Below are 18,679 nucleotides of genomic sequence, written 5' to 3' on the forward strand. Positions count from 1 at the left end.
AGTACCTACTTCACGTAAGTCATAATTTACAGGTAAATTTAATCTTCTAAATCTAGATTTTTCCACTCCCTGTCTTTTCTGGCGTTGAAGGGACCAGGTGAAGCGGGATAAACCATGTGTGGGAGAGTGGGCAATTAGTGGCATGGGCACTCTCCCAACTGTTTTTAAACTACGCTTGGAGAACGAGGCTTCACGGTGGCCCCATACTCTGAAGTAACCCAGGAAGGGGTGTCCATTACTCCAGAAGAAAGAGCGAAGGAAAGGCGAAGAGAGCCCACAGGGACATAACAGGACAATCCCTTCCTCCCGTGTGCCTTTCTCTCCCAGCCCACCTACCGCCGCAAGAACCGACCCAGCGACCACGCCCCGCCTCCTTCCGGCTTGTCGCGGCCGCCGCCGACGTGTGCGCAATGACGTTTCAATCTCCTGCAGACCCCGGAAGTGCAACTGGAACTTGTTCGGGGCGCGGATCCGGAGAGGGAAAGTCGTAACAACCGCACGAGGGAGTTCGGCTGGCGAGCTGGAAGGCCACGCCTCCTCCCGCCTCCCCCCACAGCCCTGTAGCTGGGGGCAGAGCTCAGGTAGGACCTGCGTTTGCCGGGTTGTGAACTCCCGGGGGGCAGGCCCGGGCCGGAATCAGAGGAAGAGGCTGGCCTTGGTTCTTCTCGGGCGGGGGTCGGTGGCGCCGCGTTTCCTGCGGACACTTCTGCCCTGTGTACAGGACCCCGCTGATGGGCAGCTTACACCTGCCATTTCCACTTCCGAGGCGGGGCATTACAAGTGTGTTCCCTGGATGAGTCTCCTTACTCTTGGACGTTTGGGGTTCTGGGAGCCTAGAGACTGTAGCGTAATGGGCCTTTCTAAGCTTCCTCAGGTGGGGAGGTTTGGTGGTTCTCTGGTTGAAGATTTTTCTACGAAAATGATCATCACCTGCCAAACCTTTACCAGAAGACATTAGCTGTAGGCAGAAGATTAAAGTGCAGTTATAAAATGCTCCCCAAACTTGTAACGTGCATGGGCGCTGGTGGGACATTTCACTGTGATGAATTCTTAATTGAATACTTTTGACTTTGAAACAAAGTTAGGTATATTTTGGAGGCAGTCTTCTCTTTCTCTCATCCAGAGATTTAACATATTCTTCTAGTGCTCCAGAGTGTGTATTTGTTATGCCAAGTAATTGGTTACTTAATTTTTGGCTATATTTATTGACAGTCTTGTTGCCTTTGTCTGTTTCCCCAAATCCTGTGAAAAGTTGCAGAGGGAAAATCCTTTGGTTTTCAGGCTAGCGAGTGCCTTGTACCATTTATCAAAACAGGTGAAATGTGATGCAATCCACGGTGTCTTTTTGTCTTAAAGCGGTGTTAGAGGTGTATTCTTCGTGCTTGTTTTTTATCCCTCATTGTGAGGGACAGATATACTGTATTCATTTGTTGTATTTAGAAAATAAGTCAAGGAGCAGTTTTTTGGCATTCTGGTACCAGGCTTCTATCTGACTCTTTAAGTGTTCCTTCCACTTAAGCCTAAACCAGGAATGCTGTGGATGGCTTAGAAGCAGTGGCTATTGTGACACTGGTAAATGGTAGAATAGCACCAACGCCAAGAGGGCAGCATGACCTATGAAACCGTAACCATGCACCCACTCATTCCATTAACAGGTATTTATGGGCCATCTTCAGTGTGCCAGGTGGTGTTCTAGTTGCTGGGCTTCCAATAGTGAACAAAATGGGCAGTCTTTGTTCTGAAATTTACGCTGTAGCGGATAGAGAAGGACAGTTAGCAAGTAGATATATCAGGTAGTGATAAGGGCTATGAAGAAAAATAAAGCACATTGAGGGGAGAGAGAATGAATGATGGAGGATGCTGTTTTAAATAGGGTGGTCAAAACCTGCCTCTCTGGCCGAGACAGTGAGAGGCCCGCGCACCGCGATGAAGAGTGGCCCCCGCTTGCCACAACTAGAGAAAGCCCTCGCACGGAAATGAAGACCCAAAACAGCCAAAAATAAATAAATAAATTTATATTAAAAAAAATAGTCACAGGACAAGGCAGTTCCCATTCTACCATTTAAAAAAAAAAATCCTGCCTCTCTGATAAGAGGACTTTTGAGTAGGGATCTGCATGAAATCAGGGAGTGAGCTCTGCAGGTATGTGGGTATGTGTTTTAGGCTAGGAAAAGGCCCTGAGGCAGGAATGTATTGGTATATCTTGGAATAGCAAGGATATAGGCATGGAGGCATCAGTGTTTAAAAATCTCAGGAATATTTACTCAGTGTTTTGTGTGAGCCTGAGAGATCTTTTTTATTGACAGCCTGTTTTTCTCAGCTTTCCCAGGCAGACCTCTATGAGGATAATCTGATGTCTTCAGATATGTAGAGATGTTTCCAAGCTTTTCATTAGCGCAAACAAAATTAAGCACTGTTTACTCAGTTGAACATAACTTGAGCTGTCTGTTTTAGGGTCAGATTGGGTTTGTACAATGGCCGTGGATAACTAAGTAGCAAGTGAAATAAGCTAACATATGTCAACTTTACTTTTCATTCCTTTTTTTTTAAATTGTGGTAAACTGTACATAACAAAATTAGTCATTTTAACCATTTTTAAGTGTACATTTCAGTGGAATTAAGTACATTCACATTGTTATGCAGCTGTCACTACCATCCATTTCCAGATCTTTTCATCTTTCCCAGCTGAAACTCCATACCCATTAAACATTAACTCCCCATTCCCCTCTCTCCTCAGCACTGGACAACCACTAAGCTACTTTCTCTATGAATTTTCTGTTTCTGTCTAGATGCCTCATATAAGTGGAATCATACGACATTTGTCCTTTTTCACTGGCTTATTTTGTTTAGCATAGTGACTTCAAGGTTCATGTATGTTGTAGCATATGTTAAAATGTTCTTCCTTTTTTTTTTTTTTTTTTTGCGGTACACGGGCCTCTCACTGCTGTGGCCTCTCCCGTTGCGGAGCACAGGCTCCGGAAGCGCAGGCTCAACGGCCATGGCTCATGGGCCCAGCCGCTCCGCGGCATGTGGGATCTTCCCAGACCGGGGCACGAACCCGTGTCCCCTGCATCGGCAGGCGGACTCTTAACCACTGCGGCACCAGGGAAGTCCATGTTCTTCCTTTTTAAGGCTGAATAATATTCCATTGTATATATAGACTACAATTTGTTTATCCATTCATTTGTCTGTGAATGCTGGGGTTGCTTCCACCTTTTGGCTATTTTGAGTAATGCTGCTATGAACATGAGTGTGCAGATATCTGTTTGAGTCTTCTGCTTTAATTCTTTTGGTTATATACCCAGAAGTGGAAGTGCTGGATCATGTGTTAATTCTATGTTTATTTTTTTAAGTATTGACATATTGTTAACAACAATGGCTACACTATTTTACATTCCTACTGGCAATGCATGGAGGCTCCATTTTCTCTGCATCGTCACCAGCAGTTCTCCACGTTCTCACCAAGCACATTTTCTCTCTGATTTTTTTTTTTTTAATAATAGGCATCCTAATGGGTGTGAAGTAGTATCTCAGTGGTTTTGACTTCCCTACTGGTTGGTGATATTAAGCATCTTTTCATATGCTTTTTGGCCATATGTATATCTTTTTTGGAGCACTATTCATTTAAGATCTGATTTTTTTTTTTTTTTTTTTTTGGCTGTGCCACATGGCTTGTGGGATCTCAGTTCCCAGGGATTGAACCTGGGCCATGGCAGTGAAAGACCAGAATCCTAACCACTAGACCACCAGGGAACTCCCCTTAAGGTCTGATCTTAATAGAAAATTTTGCAGCGTTTTTTTGGGTAAATTTTTTAAGGATTAAGAAAGCAGCCACCTTGTCTTCTGTTACTTTTTTAATCCTAAAATACTGTAGTTGTAAAAACTTAAATTGTCTATAGACCAAGTATCTGCAGTAACTCCAAAGTTAGAAGTAAAAGAAACCATAAAGCATCTTTTGTAACAGTGAATGAACCTCTGGGTATCAGACTGTGATGAAAAGAGTTCTGAACAGCCAAAGATCATCCCCACCTGCTTTGATTCTTTTTTCTTTTTATTTAGAAGGAAAGGAGTGTATCAATTGGCTGACTATGGCTGTGAAGTAGATCTCTTTTTTTCTGGTAGCTGAGAAGAGCAGGAAAAGAGATAAAAATGATGAAGAAACAGAAAAAGAAGTGTTAGAAGTTGGATGTAGCTAGATGGAGAATGGCAAAGGAGATCAGTGACAGTAATGGACCTTAAGCACCAGAACTGACAGCAGAAGAGGGGGACCTGGCAACAAAGTGACAGAAAGTAATGTAGCTCTACAGATTGGAATGGGATGGGGGACAGGGTGAAAGTGCAGCTGTATCTCAGCATGTGGTTCTGAAGTCAGCCACCTGGCCTTAAGTGATTCAGTAAGACCTACTGTATACCAAGTAACATATGTCGGTTCATCTGGTTCAGCAGTTAGTATTTGGAGGGTGTGCAGTGTATACAGTCCTACAGAAGTAAACTAAGTTTTTCAGACCATGTATCACATCATTTCCAACCATAGAGTAATGAGGTTTGAGTAATTTAGTGAGCAATGTGTAATTTAACAATGTTCAGCGTTGTTAAGAAAAAATTTTTTAGACTATCTGTGTAAGAGAGGAAGGAATTTTTTTATTCAGAATGGCTGATGACCCATTAATGCAAGGTAACGCATCTTTTTTTTTTTTTTAACTATTGAATGTTTTGTACCCTATTCTTTATTAAATACTCTTTGGGTACTGCATTTAGTTAACTGTTTCAGTTATAAACCTTATTTAAGTTGATTACTTTGCTTTGATTTAAAGTAATGAATGAAAAATTGTACCACATTTTTGCTTATCACTCTTTGACAAATTAAAATTGATTAATTTGCTACAGATGAGGTAGCAGATGACTGACTTGCTTAACATTTTACAGATAAGTTAAAGATAATTTAGAGGTAACGGTGCTGTGCTGCTTTCTCTGATATTGTATTCTTGTCTCCTTTTTTTTGAGAACAGTTCATTTTTGTAATATAGATACTGCAATATAGATAACAGATAATTTTTACTGTAGGGAAAAATAACACTGTGAAGACAGATCATTGAAGCAAAGCATTTATTGTATGTTTGTTTCCATTTCTTTATAGCAGATTGAATATTTTAAGCATGGTCTAGGTTGATAATATACTTAGGGTTGATTTGCTCAGAGGTTAGAGAGGTGCTAATAAGACTAAGATTGTGGATTTGGGCTTTGTAAGGCCCTTTAATAGCTAATTAAGGGAATGATAGCAACTAATACCCAACATTGTAATTGCCAGTGGCTGTGGGATGTGGCTACTATTCCTATCCCCTGCTAATCACATTGCCATTATCTGTGATAGGTATAAGAAAGCAACATGAAAGATACTATATGTGGCTCAACAGGTACAGTATCTCTATTTAAAAAACAATTTAGAGTTAATATCCAAGGTAATTAAGGAGTGTGATACCCTTTTCATTTACAAAGCATAGCTTAGTTTTGTGTGCTTTGTTTAGAACATGGAACAAGCTAGAATTGTGACCAAGATTATAACTCGAGGTGATGCAGTTTAAGAAGTTGAAAAGTTTGATTAATTGATAGGTGAGATGCTCTCTTGATTTGAATTACCCCATTCTTCTTGATATCATCGTTTTTGTCTATACTATGGAAATGACTCTGTTACTAACTCAAGTAGTTCGGGAATTAATCAGTCGTCTTGGTCCATTTGGTGTAATACCGTTTAATGTAGTTGGAGTATTTATCTTAAATGGTAATACCCAGGAATTGGTTGGGTGGCAGAGAGGAGAGGAAGGATCAGATCAGGAGGTAAAGGAAGTATTAGCAGAAAAGTAAGGGGGTTTGTCAACAAGTGTTAGCTGAATGGAGATTGGGCACTGGTCTCGAAAGAGATAGGGAGAAGGGAGGGATAAAGGAACAGAGAAGGGCCCAAGATCTACATGAACTGAAATATGAGGCAAGGAAAACAGGGCAGTAGTTAGGCAGGGTCTCAGTTATCTGAATCAGTAAAAGATGGATACCTAGTCATAAGGCAGTCTGGACCCCATACTTGAGGATCTTACGTGCTGTTTGGGGTGTCTGCTATAAAGACAAGACTTCAGCAAAATTTTTTGTATTATGATAGAAGTATGTATAGGATGGTATGGGAGAGACACAATGCCTTACCTGGGGTTATTGAAAGGCTTTGTGGAGAAAATGCTACCTAAGTTGAAAACTTAAGGATGAGTCATTTAAAAATAAAGTGGATGGGCTTCCCTGGTGGCACAGGGGTTGAGAATCTGCCTGCCAATGCAGGGGACACGGGTTCGGGCCCTGGTCTGGGAAAATCCCACATGCTGCAGAGCAACTAGGCCTGTGAGCCACAACTACTGAGCCTGCGCGTCTGGAGCCCGTGCTCCGCAACAAGAGAGGCCGCAATAGTGAGAGGCCCGTGCAGCGCGATGAAGAGTGGCCCCCGCTTGCCGCAACTAGAGAAAGCCCTCGCACAGAAACGAAGACCCAGCACAGCCAAAAATAAATAAATAAATTTAAAGTGATAAATCTAAGAGATTAAAAAAAAAAAAACAGTGGAAAGGCTTTCTAGACAGAAGAAATACCTCTCAGCGGTCTGGTATTTGTAAAAACACTAAAAGGAATTTGCAACTACTAGAGCAGAAAGTTTGATTGTAATGAGAGATGGATTTGGAGAAAGAGATAGGAACCAAGTCATGGGGGGAGGGGCAGGGGATGTGAGGAGAATGTTGTATAGTTTGATAAGCGGCCTGGACTTGCCTCTTTAGGCAGTAGGAACTATTGAATGGTTTCTCTTGTCTCCTGTAGGGTAAAGGATTTAACCTTGCCCCAAAAGAGGTCTGACCTTTGCCCTCAGCTTCTGGATGGTAATCTCTAGTATTTTTGTTTTCCTTGGAGCTTTGGGTCACATTGTCTAACAGTGTGATTTAGGGTAGGGGCTGCCTGTAGCCAGAGAGACTATGTGACTTAGGGTAGGGGCTTTGGGTCCCTCGGTATCAGTTGACCTGGAAACTGAGATCAACCATGTGGGCAGTCATTCAGTCATGCCTGTGTAATGGAGCCCCAATAAAACTCTGAACACCATATCTCCTGTGAGCTTTCCAGGTTGACAACAGTCCGTGCATATTATGACATAGTTAGCAAGAGAACAACATGTCCATAACTTCACAGAGAGAGGACATCAGCAGCTCTATGTTTGGTACTCTCCTGAACTTTGTCCAATATGCTTTTTCCCTTCCCTGATGTTAATCTGAATTAATTTTCCTGTGGTAAACTATAATCATGAGTATAACAGTTTTCAGTGAGTTCTTTGGGTCTACCTAGTGAATTATCAAGCCTGACGGGGCTTTGGGAGTCTTTGAACTTGTAATTGGTGTTAGAAGTGGAGGTTATCTTTTGTGCTGACTGTGCCATCTAACTGTGTAGTTGTCCAAAACCTTTCATATCTCCTTTCTCTGCTTCTTCCTTCCTCTGATTAGGGATAAAAGTGGCTTTAGCATTTGAAAGCAGGGCCAAGTGAACTGATGATGTTGAAGCACCCTATCTTCTGAGTGAGGCTGTTTGGACAAGTATCAAGAATGTTATAACGCAAATGTTCCTAAACATGATGTTATCCCTTGATACTTTCTAATTGCGGTGGACTCAGTTGCATTCTCTCAAAATTCGTATGTTGAAGCCCTAACCCCCCAAAAGTAATTAAGGTTAAATGAGGTCATATGGATGGGACCCTGATCTGATAGGATTGGTGTCTTTCTATGAAGAGACACCTGAGATCTCACTTGATTTCCCTCTCTATCATGTTAGGACACAGCAACAAGGTGACTGCCTAAAAGCCAAGAAGAAAGTTCTCACCAAAAACCAACCCTGCCAGACCTTGATCTGAGATTTCTAGCCTTCAGAACTGTGAGAAAATAAAGTTCTGTTGTTTGAGCCACCCTAGTATTTTGTTATGGCAGCTGGAGCAGACTAATACACCAGTTCATGACTGATCTTTTTTCTTTTTCTTAATCAGCAGTTGGGTTCCATGTGCTCTAGTGGAAGAATGTTAAGAGTTCAATGAACTCAGTTTCCCATAGACCCACTTTAAAGTTGAATCATCTGAAATTGTTCAAAAACTTGAAAGAAAGAAAGGCCTCAAAGAGGACTTTTAGATTGTATACCATCTAAAGTGATTGAGCAAAAAAGTTGGTACATGGAAGTAGAAGAAAGGAAGAAGGAAAAATGGAATGAAAAATGATAGATGGTAGGGTCTTTCCTGTAGGCTGGAGTCTGGCCTGAACTTTATACAGGATGGCTCTAGGTTTGGTTCTAGGATCCAACAAAGTTGGTTTTACTGGAGACCATTTTGGACCTCTTTCATCCACCATCAAAGTATTTTTGATCTGTAGCCTGTTCTTTTAGGGTCTTTTCCTACTTTTTTCTAGGTGACTAATATGATAAAATCAATTCATGCTAATGTATTTCACAGGTAACTATAAGAGTATTATTGTTTATAGGTAATATTCATTATTTTGAAACAGTGTGAGTGATTTAATGGTGAAATTTAATCTGCATTAGGAATACAGCCAAGTACTTCTAAGAAACTACATGACTCCATTTTATCATAGAAAACATACTAGCATCATACAGATTAGTTTCACTTCCCTAAAAAATCCTCTCTATTATGCATATTCAGCCATCCTTCCTCCCTAACCCCTGGCAACCACTGATCTTTTTAGTCTCCATAGTTTTCCCTTTTCCAGAATATCATATAGTTGGAATCGTACAGTATGTGGGCCTTTGGTGGTTGGCTTCTTTCACTTAGTAATATACTTCTAAGTTTCCTCCCTGTCTTTTCATGGCTTGATAGCTTTTTTAATTTTTTTTGAGTGCTGCTGAATAATATTCTTTTGTATGGATGTACCACAATTGATTTATTCATTCACCTACTGAAGGACACCTTTGTTGTTTCTAAGCCTGACAGTGATGAATAAAGTTGCTCTTAATATCTGTTTGCAGATTTTTGTGTGGACATAAGTTTTCACCTAATTTGGGTAAATACCAAGGAGCATGATCCTGGATCGTATGTTTAATTTTCAAAGAAACTGACAAATTATCTTCCAACATAGCTGTATCATTTTGCATTCTCACCAACAATGAGTGAGAGTTCTTGTTGCTCCATATCCTTGCCAGCATTTGGTGTCGTCAGTGTTAAGGATTTTAGCCATTCAGATAGGTGTGTAGTGGTATCCCATTGTTTTTTTTTTTTTTTTTTTTTTTGTGGTACGCGGGCCTCTCACTGCTGTGGCCCCTCCCATTGCAGAGCACAGGCTCCGGAAACGCAGGCTCAGCGGCCATGGCTCACAGGCTCAGCAGCTCCACTGCGCCACCAGGGAAGCCCCTCCCATTGTTGTTTTAATTTGCAATTCCTTAATGACATGATGTTGAACATCTTTTTGTAAGCTTATTTTCCATCTGTATATCTTCTTTGGTGAGGTGTCCGGGTCTTTTGCCCATTTTTTAATTGGGTTGTTTTCTTATTGTTGAGTTTTAAGAGTTCTTCATATATATTGAATAAGATACCTTTATTAGATATGTCTTTTGAAAATATTTTCTCTCAATCTCTGGCTTTTTTCATTCCCTTGACAGTATCTTTTACAGAGAAAGTCGTGGCTCCTTTTTGTTTAACAGTCCTTTTATTAGTTTATTTCTGGCTTATCATGTTTTACTATAAGCAGCAAAAAGAACCAGGTGGCACATTCAGCACTCTAGTTGGAAATCTCCTTGTTAGATCAGCCACTTCATTAGGTACATTTTCTACTTTCCATATAATTCCATGGGACACTGCAATTGCTGCCACTACATAACAACCCCTTCCTCGAGTTTCCAATAACATTTACTTTGCTTTCTTGCAGGTCCTCACCCACAGCCTTATCAAAGACCATGGGGCATCTATTAACAGATTCTTCGGGCTGCTGTAGGCTTTCTCTAACACTCTTTTCAGAGCCCTCTGCCTGGTTCCTCAAGCCATTCTTGAGGTTTTTGGTATGGCAGCATTCCACTTCCAGGTACCAGTTGGTTTCTACTGCTGCCCTAAAAGTAGTTGCAGTACTAAGGTTTCTGTAAAACAAATCATGTGGTTGACCGAATTACAGCACAACTTGAATTTGCAATCCTAAAGGACGGATTGGGACCTTGACAATTGGGGTGGGTACATTTAGGCAGATTCTGGTGAAGCTAGACACCTTGGATCTCTAAATTCTCTTGAACCTTCTTTGCCAGTAGAAGCAACCCTTCTACTCCTTCCCAGGAGGCCTGTCTCCCCTGGTCTAAAGAACCTGTAATGGCCTCCCCTTAGTTGCCCACAATAGATTGCTGATCTTCCTCTTTTCTTATTCCAACCACCTTCCCTTGCTTCTAGACCTATAACCAAACTTGAGTCCAAACAGACCCCAGAGGGTGAGGTAAAAAGTTTACACAAAGATGTGTGTGATTTTCGTAAGTTTATATCAATAGAAATCGGGGAATTATGTGTGGGAATGGATTCTAAGAATGTGGAATCAGGTTAAAGGAATATACAGTTGGGTCAGGCAGTGGTGGGGCTGGTGGTGGCAGTGGTTATGGTGATGTCAGGGAATCCTGTAAGGATTATATTGTTAAGAGGATATTCTAAGTTAGAAAATGAGTGATAATGGGGACCTAAATTAAGACAACAGTGTTGGGGATCCGAAAGAAGGAAGTGATGCTCCTTGTTCCTTTGGTACATTATGCGTAATGTTTTAGCACTTGCAATTTTATTAGTTAATGGCCTCTCTCACTAGACCAAGCTATTCAGTTGCTAGGACGATTTATTTTTGTAACAGCATGAGAAGCAGCAAACATTATATGCCAGGTATTGTTCTAAGAACATAAAATACATTAGTTCAGGTCTTCCCTGGTGGCACAGTGGTTAAGAATCCTCCTGCCAATGCAGGGGACAAGGGTTCGAGCCCTGGTCCAGGAAGATCCCACATGCCGCGGAGCAACTAAGCCCGTGCACCACAACTACTGAGCCTGTGCTCTAGAGCCCGTGCTCCGCAACAAGAGAAGCCACCGCAATGAGGAGCCCGAGCACCACAACAAAGAGTAGCTCCTGCTCATTGCAACTAGAGAAAGCCCACGTGCAGCAACAAAGACCCAACACAGCCAAAAATAAAAATAAATAAATTTATTTTAAAAAAATACATTAGTTCATTTGATCCCCACAGCTATCCTTAAGTAGGTACTAATGTTAAGTGCATTTTTTAGATGTGGAAACAAGGTTACAGTATTGAGGGTCCTCAGGACCGCCCTTAGGTTTGATGATTTGCTGGAAGTACTCCCAGAACTCAGAAAAGCTATTAAATTCACAGTTTCAGTCTACTACAGTGAAAGGATACAGATTAAAAACTGCAAATGGAAAAAGCACATAGGGCTGAGTCCAGGAGAGACTAGGTATTAGCTTCCACTTGTCCTCTCTCAAAAGTCATACAGAAAGTGCTTAATTCTCCCAGCAACAGTGTGTGACAACAAGTGCTAAGTGTTAGCAACCAAGGACGCTCCCCTGAGCCTTGGTGTCCTGAGAGTTTTTAGAGTGTCCGTCACATAGGCATGGAGTGCCCCCATGACCAACTCAATCTCCAGCCCCTGCAGAGATCAAACTGATACAGCATGCCCCAGGATCCAGGTGAATAAAAACATGCATTCACCATAAATCATATGGTTAGTATAAACTGTATGGCATGGCCCATGGCCTCAGGCATATGGAGATACTATTATCAGGCATGATATTCCAAGGACTTACAGGTTAACTCCCAGAAGCCAGTCAAGTCAGTCCTTTCTATAGAATATACAGATTTTGGACATCCCAAGCCTTCTGAGTTAACCTTTCACTGCACACCTGGAGGTTAAGTACCTTGCCCTAGGTATTACATAGAATAAATGGCAGAGTTAAAATTTAAGCACAGGCATTCTGGCTCCAGTGTCAGTTGTTTTAACCATATATTCTACTGCCTTTGGCATCACTTCTGTCAAACACAGAATCTGATATATTTGAGGCATTTAATAAATTTTTATTATGTGAAAGAATGAAGGAACGACAGGAAACTGTAGGCTAGGTCTGCTGATTCAATAAAGGTCATTAGTCTTAAAGCTTTTGCATGAAATACCACATGTCCCTATCTACTCCCCAGCTCTCTGAAATCTATGTAAGTTATTAGACACTCATTGAAGATCAGCTTAAGTTTCTTTTTTGCTCTCTTCATGTGTGTGTATATTGCTCAATTGACTTGAGTAGTAGGATTACAAATCTAATTAGTTCTAATGTGTTAAGAAAGTATATGACTGCTTGAAATTTCAATATTTAGAGCTATTTTTCTGGTTGACAGTCTTATGAATTCCTCAATAGCAGTTATAATTATAGTCAAAGCTAAATACTTGTGATATTTAGGTTATTTTTCTATTTGTATATATTTGCTAATTTCTCTTAGAATAAATAATAAGGTTTGGCTGAAATGTAGAAATAATCCCTCCTCAAATAATAGTTTATATATTTGTCATACTTTTTTCTACCCACAGGATATATCATTCTCCATGGAATGAGTACTACCATAACATGTAAAGATTTTAGGGAAATAGAATAAATCATGCCAATTACCATTTATTTTAACATTTAGAAAGTCTCCCCACTTTTATCTGTTGTAGCTTTAAGGTATAATTGAAGTGCAATAAATTGTACATACTTATATAATTTGATGTTTTAGCATACTTCCTTGAAACTTTCATCACAGTCAAGATAAGGAATATTTCTGTCGCCTCCAAATGTTTTCTTCTTCCATTTTCCATTGGTCATTTATATGTCTTCTCTCAAGAGGTAGCTGTTTAAATCTTTTTCCTACTTTTAAATTTGCTTGTCTTATTATTGAGTTGTAAGAGTTTTTTAAAAAATATAATCTGTACAAGTTCTTCCAAACATTTTCTCCATTCTGTGGCTTCTTTTTCATTTTCTTAATGTTATTTTTTGAAAAGCAAGCACAGATTATCAATTTTTATCCTTTTATGATTTGTGGGGGTTTTTTTATTGTTGTTCTGAGAAAACTGCCTGCTGTAAGGTTCCAAAGATTTTCTCCTGTGTTTTCTTCTAAATTTTTATAATTTTAGGTGTTATATTCATGTTCGTGATCTATGTTGGGTCAGTTTTTATGTATGACATGAGGTAAGAGTTGGTTTTTATCTTTTTCCAAACAGATAATTCATTTGAATCAATGCCATTTATTGAAGAGTTTTCTTCTGTTGAATAGACTAGCACCTTTTTTGGAAATCAACTGACTTCCAGCGTGTTGGTCTATTTTTAGACTCTCTATTCTGTTTCATTGATGTATATGTCTATCTTTATATTAATTCCAAACTGTTTTGATTACTGTAGCTTTATGTTAAGTCTTGAAATTAGGTAAGGTACATTTTCCACTTTGTTCTGCTAGAAATTTGCTTTGGTTATTCTAAATCTTTTGTATTTCTATATGAATTTCAGAATTAGCTTGCCAATATCTGCAAAATAGCCTGTTGTGATTCTGATTGAGGTTGTGGTGAATCTATAAATCAATCTGGGGAGAAATGTCATCATAAAAATACTGAATTTTCTAATCCATGAAAATGGTATTTCTTTGCTTTTATTTAGATTGTCTTTGATTTCTCTCAGCAAAGTAGTTTTTAGTGTAGCAGTCTTGGATAGCTTTTATTAGATTTACTTTTAGGTATTTTATGTTTTTTGGCACCACTGAAATGAATTTTTTTTCAAATTTTCTGATCTTGACATTTATATGTATATATTTATATAAATAATGTTGCTTTTTATATAATTACCTTGTAGTTTCTCACCATGTTAAATTTATTTATTAGCAATAGTAGTTGTTTTGTAGTTTTTCTAGGATTTTCTATGTAAACAGTCATATAAATGCAATCAGGCATAATTTTGCTTCTAATCTCTGTCTTTTTTTTTTTTCCTTAGCTAAGTATATTGACTTAAGCATCATGTGTAGGGCAGGCAGGTTACCTATGTGTCCAAGGTTCACTTTGTAATAAACTTATGAACAAAGCCAATCAAATACTACATTTTATTTATCAATAAGTTACCTACATTAACTTTTCTCAATTCACTTAATGATAAGAATGGGTATTCATAAGTTAATGGACAAAGCCAATCAAATACTGCATTTTATGTACCCTATACATGTTTAATTTTGTTAATCCACTTAATGGTGAAAGTGGGCATTCTTACCTTGTTACTGATCTGAGGGAGAAAGAATTCAATTTTTCAACATTTTTAATCTTGCACTCATTACTCAATGCTTTTGCAGTCATAACTCTTCTCTAGCCTGATAATTTGTCTTCTCTCAGGGAAGGCACTCATCTGGCTTAGAAAACTTTGAGTTGCATTATGTTCCCCCTTTTTGACACCAGGTATGATTTGATAGGTAACTGCCCACGTGGTATCGTAGTAGCTATAAAGCATTTAAATTCAGTGGAGAATTAAGATGTGGATAGGGTAGATAACATGGTATTTGATTTATTTTCTTCATTAATTTATCGTACTGTGAACTTTGGAAGACACTGATTGTCTGCCCTACATATTATGCTTAAGACATCATAGATTGCTGAGAAGAGCCAGAGGGTTTTATATTCCAACTTGTAGTTGTTTGCACTTAGTTCTCCACTCCTGGAACTGACCTTTCATATTTTTTAGTGAGAAGTGCTTAGGGTGTAGAAGGAACACCATCCTCATTTCTTACTACTTTTTAGTCCATGATTTTCCTACTCTCTTCTATTTACCTGGCATTGCATTCCAAGTGACTGGAATGGAAAATCGGTGTTGAAAATGTCAGAATTTGTTGCACTCAGATGTTTACATACTGTTTAATGTGGTTTGAAATCTTGTGGTTCTTCTCTTTCCCATTTATGAGCTAGTTTGCCAGTGTCTGTCACATATTTAAAATCTGTGTAAATAAAACAGTTGGGATTGTTTACATATTGACTTTAAGGTAAAAATTACAGTGATATTTGAGGGAGAATGCCTTTTCTTCTGTTGCTACTCTCTTCATTGAGAAGTTTCTCATTTGATCAATCTTGTACTTTTATTGGGCCATATGACTTTTAAAATATCATATATGGTTTACATTTTCCATGTAGTTGTTTATTCAGCCCTAATGTTTACTGGTCTACTATGCATTTCGGAAGATTCTGAAATCCTAAAATTAGTTTGAAACTTAGAATAGGATAGGAAGGTCTGCCTGTGTCAAACCTACACCATATATTGAACCCAGCTTTACCAAAGCCCTAAACTATTGTATTAGGCACTGACCAAACCAATAATGAAGTGATACTGTGTTTCCTTAGGGCTATTATTTTTAATGTGTATTGCTTCCATTTGAATGAGGACCTGACTGTATATATTATGTAGACCGTATGCTTCTATATGACTTTTGTTCCTACTGTCTATTAGTTCTTTTCTTTTAATAACTTTTTAAATAATTAATTAATTAATTTTTGGTTGCATTGGGTCTTTGTTACCGTGCGCGGGCTTTCTCTTGTTGCGAAGAGCGGGGGCTAATCTTCGTTGCGGTGCGCGGGCTTCAGTAGTTGTGGCACGTGGGCTTCAGTAGTTGTGGCTCGTGGGTTCTAGAGCACAGGCTCAGTAGTTGTGGCAAACAGGCTTAGTTGCTCCGTGGCATGTGGGATCTTCCTGGACCAGGGCTTGAACCCGTGTAACCTGCATTGGCAGGTGGATTCTTAACCACTGTGCCACCAGGGAAGTCCCATATTAGTTCTTTCTGAATAAGACCTTGACTATATCATCTAAATCCAACCCTATCCTCTAGTAGTATCAATATTTTTTATTTAAGTAATTAATCTAGATTAGCTAATAGGTTTCATTTGAAAGAATGTCATTTATTGTTACTTATTTACTAAAATTGTGTAAATACAGTTTCAAAAAAAAGGACTCATTTTTAAAATGTATTTATTTGTTTTTTTGTTTGTTTGTTTAATTTCTGGCCACACCGCACAGCTTATCAGATCTTAGTTCCCCGACCAGGGATTGAACCCACGCCCTTGGCAGTGAAAGCACAGAGTCCTAACCACCGGACTGCCAGGGAATTCCCAAGGACTCATTTTTGCATTAATTATCCTTCCTCTGTCCATTTCTTGGGAATGTTATTTGCTTTAATAGGCTTTGATCATTTTATAAACAAGCCCTGTTTAAGTCAACATTTATGAGCCCATAATGTGTAAGACATGTCAGGATGAGGAAAACAGCCTTTATCCTCAGAGAGGTGATATGACCTGTATACAGCTGACCATAATATAAAATACAAAGAGCTAAATTTCGTGATGTACTTAGGGGGCACACTATTTGAGGAAAATATTTCCAGAATAGTACTTATTATGGAAATAGTAATGAGAAGTGTTTCAGAGTAGAAATGTTTTGTGTCTTAAGTTTAAATTTCATTTTTTAAATTAAGCAGTAGACTTTCTTATGAAGACATGGAAAAATATCTTAGCAAAATTGAGTTACACACTTTAGTTAAGATTACTCTAAAAATAAGAAAATAATTCTTCCTTAGAGAGTCTTAGACTGTAAACATGAAATGTATTTCTCTCAGAGCCCAACTACCTTTTGTTTTCTCTGAATGTTGACCTGATAGGAATTGCAGCACAATTTTCTAATCGATGGTCATTTATATCTGTTTTAGTTAATTCAGCCTTGAAATATAATGCATATATTCACCTACAGAATTACGGAACTGTTGGTTAACTTACTTATTAAGATGTATTACTGCCTAAGACTTGTTTTCAGTTTCTGCAAAACATTCGAGTGAGGTGGTCTTTTTCTATACATTCCATAATTACAAAACTTTAGTTTTTGGTTTATTGTTGGAAAGTGAATACATTTAGCATTTTTCCAATTACTGTTTTCTACTCATTTTTAAAGGCATATGAATATTAGCTATATCTAAAAATTAAAATATATAAATGAAGGACCAACTATTTACTTCATAAAATTAAAAAATTAAAACTATACTACAGAGGTCCTGAAATAGTGAATTTCCATGTAAATTTAAAATATAAATAAACTTTTGGCATAAATGTCTGAATTATACCCTTCATATTTGTTGTTACCGATTTATTTTTTGAAACCATTTTCTTAAGTTAGGTGTTCCCTATTCAATAGACTATCTTGTCCGATGAAGAATCTCTATGCGCCTCAGAGTTTACCCTCATTTCTTGCTTTTTCTTCTGAATGGTTCTTATTCAGAACTGACAGTTTTGTTGGCTCACTTATTAAATCACAGTAGGATTCTTGAGTTTAAGAAGTCAACTCCAAAATATTGATTGTCTAAGCAATCATTTTAAAAAGGGAAGTGATGTTAGGTTTGGAATTGTTTCAGGACTTTATACAAGCCTGGTGTCTATTGTTTAGTAGATAACCATTATTAAAATAGAGACTGGAATTGTGAAAGAGCCCACTTCTATGCCTTTCCAGTTCTATGATTTTATGTTTTGAATCTATTTAAACTTGTCTTAAATAATATCCTTAGGCTTAGTGGTCTGTAAAGGGCCAGCCCTGGAGGCTTGCAGCTTACTTTGGGATCCTTGTAGTGTGTGTGTGTGTGTGTGTGTGTGTGTGTGTGTGTGTATGTGTAAAACCAGGTTTACATGAATGAATAATAAAATATATGAATATTTTCATTAAAAGCAAAACCAAACCCATCAACCACATGAAGAGCAATGCCACAAGTTTACAGAAGCTCTGCCAACTTATGAATAGTTGGATTTCAGGTGGTTACTTAGGGACTAAGTAGTGCCTGAGGTCTTATAGCAAATTTGTGGATAATATTTCAAATCAACAAAATACAGGAAAGATAGGCCTTTAAATATATACTTAGACTAAGCATTGGTGCTAATTCTTTGTTAGTTCAGGCAGCTTTATAATTTTCTTACTGCTAATTTGTGTACCAATAAAGGCCGGTTGAATCAACATCTGTTTTTCAGTGAAAGGAAGTTTAACTCTCATGCAGAAAAAGCAGTATTTTCAGCATTTGTCATTTAAACAAATAGAAATGAGTTTAACAAAATGTTATTTTCAGACTAAGCACCAGATAAAAAGTTTTATGCTGGTTTTATTCTCATTTTAACATCAAGTCCTCCTTCCAGTGGCTGCTGTTACAGCATTTTTTCTTTTTTACCTTATTTTGAAAAAACAAAGTTATGATATTTTTTTCCTCAAAATTAAAGCCCATTTTTGTGTCATGTTGAAAGACTGGCAGATGATCCTCAGTGGAAAATAGTCTATCGTGACTAGCTGAGCCTATCTTTTGGTAGTCACGGGGACAGATCATTCTGAAATGACTCTTAGTCCTCATCTTTTATTTTCAAGTTGCTTATAACTGGCTCTTATGCCAGCATTTTAAAATTTTAATTGCTTGTATATCTTCAAAGGCAGATTTTACTTATGCTTACTAGTGGCAGTTACCAAGGAAAGAACAAAAATGTAAGTAATAGTTTATGCGCGTAGCTGTATTTTAAAATATTATAAAGTTTTGGGATATTATTATTTTTAATACAGATTTTAAACATATTTACAGTTTAT

At 38.3% G+C, this 18,679-nt stretch overlaps 1 protein-coding gene across 3 annotated transcripts in view; it reads left to right on the top strand.

Annotated features, from left to right (window-relative positions):
* Positions 1-449: 449 nt before the first annotated feature.
* The window catches only part of ARB2A (ARB2 cotranscriptional regulator A), a 433,180-nt gene continuing 414,950 nt past the window's right edge, over positions 450-18,679 (top strand). For 2 of the 3 annotated variants that reach the window (XM_082836443.1, XM_082836444.1), the window contains exon 1: positions 472-581. The gene's annotated coding sequence lies outside the window, so the exon portion shown is untranslated. Of the gene's footprint in view, positions 582-18,679 lie in introns of all 3 variants that reach the window. The other variant, XM_082836445.1, reaches the window with a different exon arrangement.

Source organism: Leucopleurus acutus (genome assembly GCF_964270905.1).
Source record: "Leucopleurus acutus genome assembly, chromosome: 3".
NCBI classification, from domain to species: domain Eukaryota; kingdom Metazoa; phylum Chordata; class Mammalia; order Artiodactyla; family Delphinidae; genus Leucopleurus; species Leucopleurus acutus.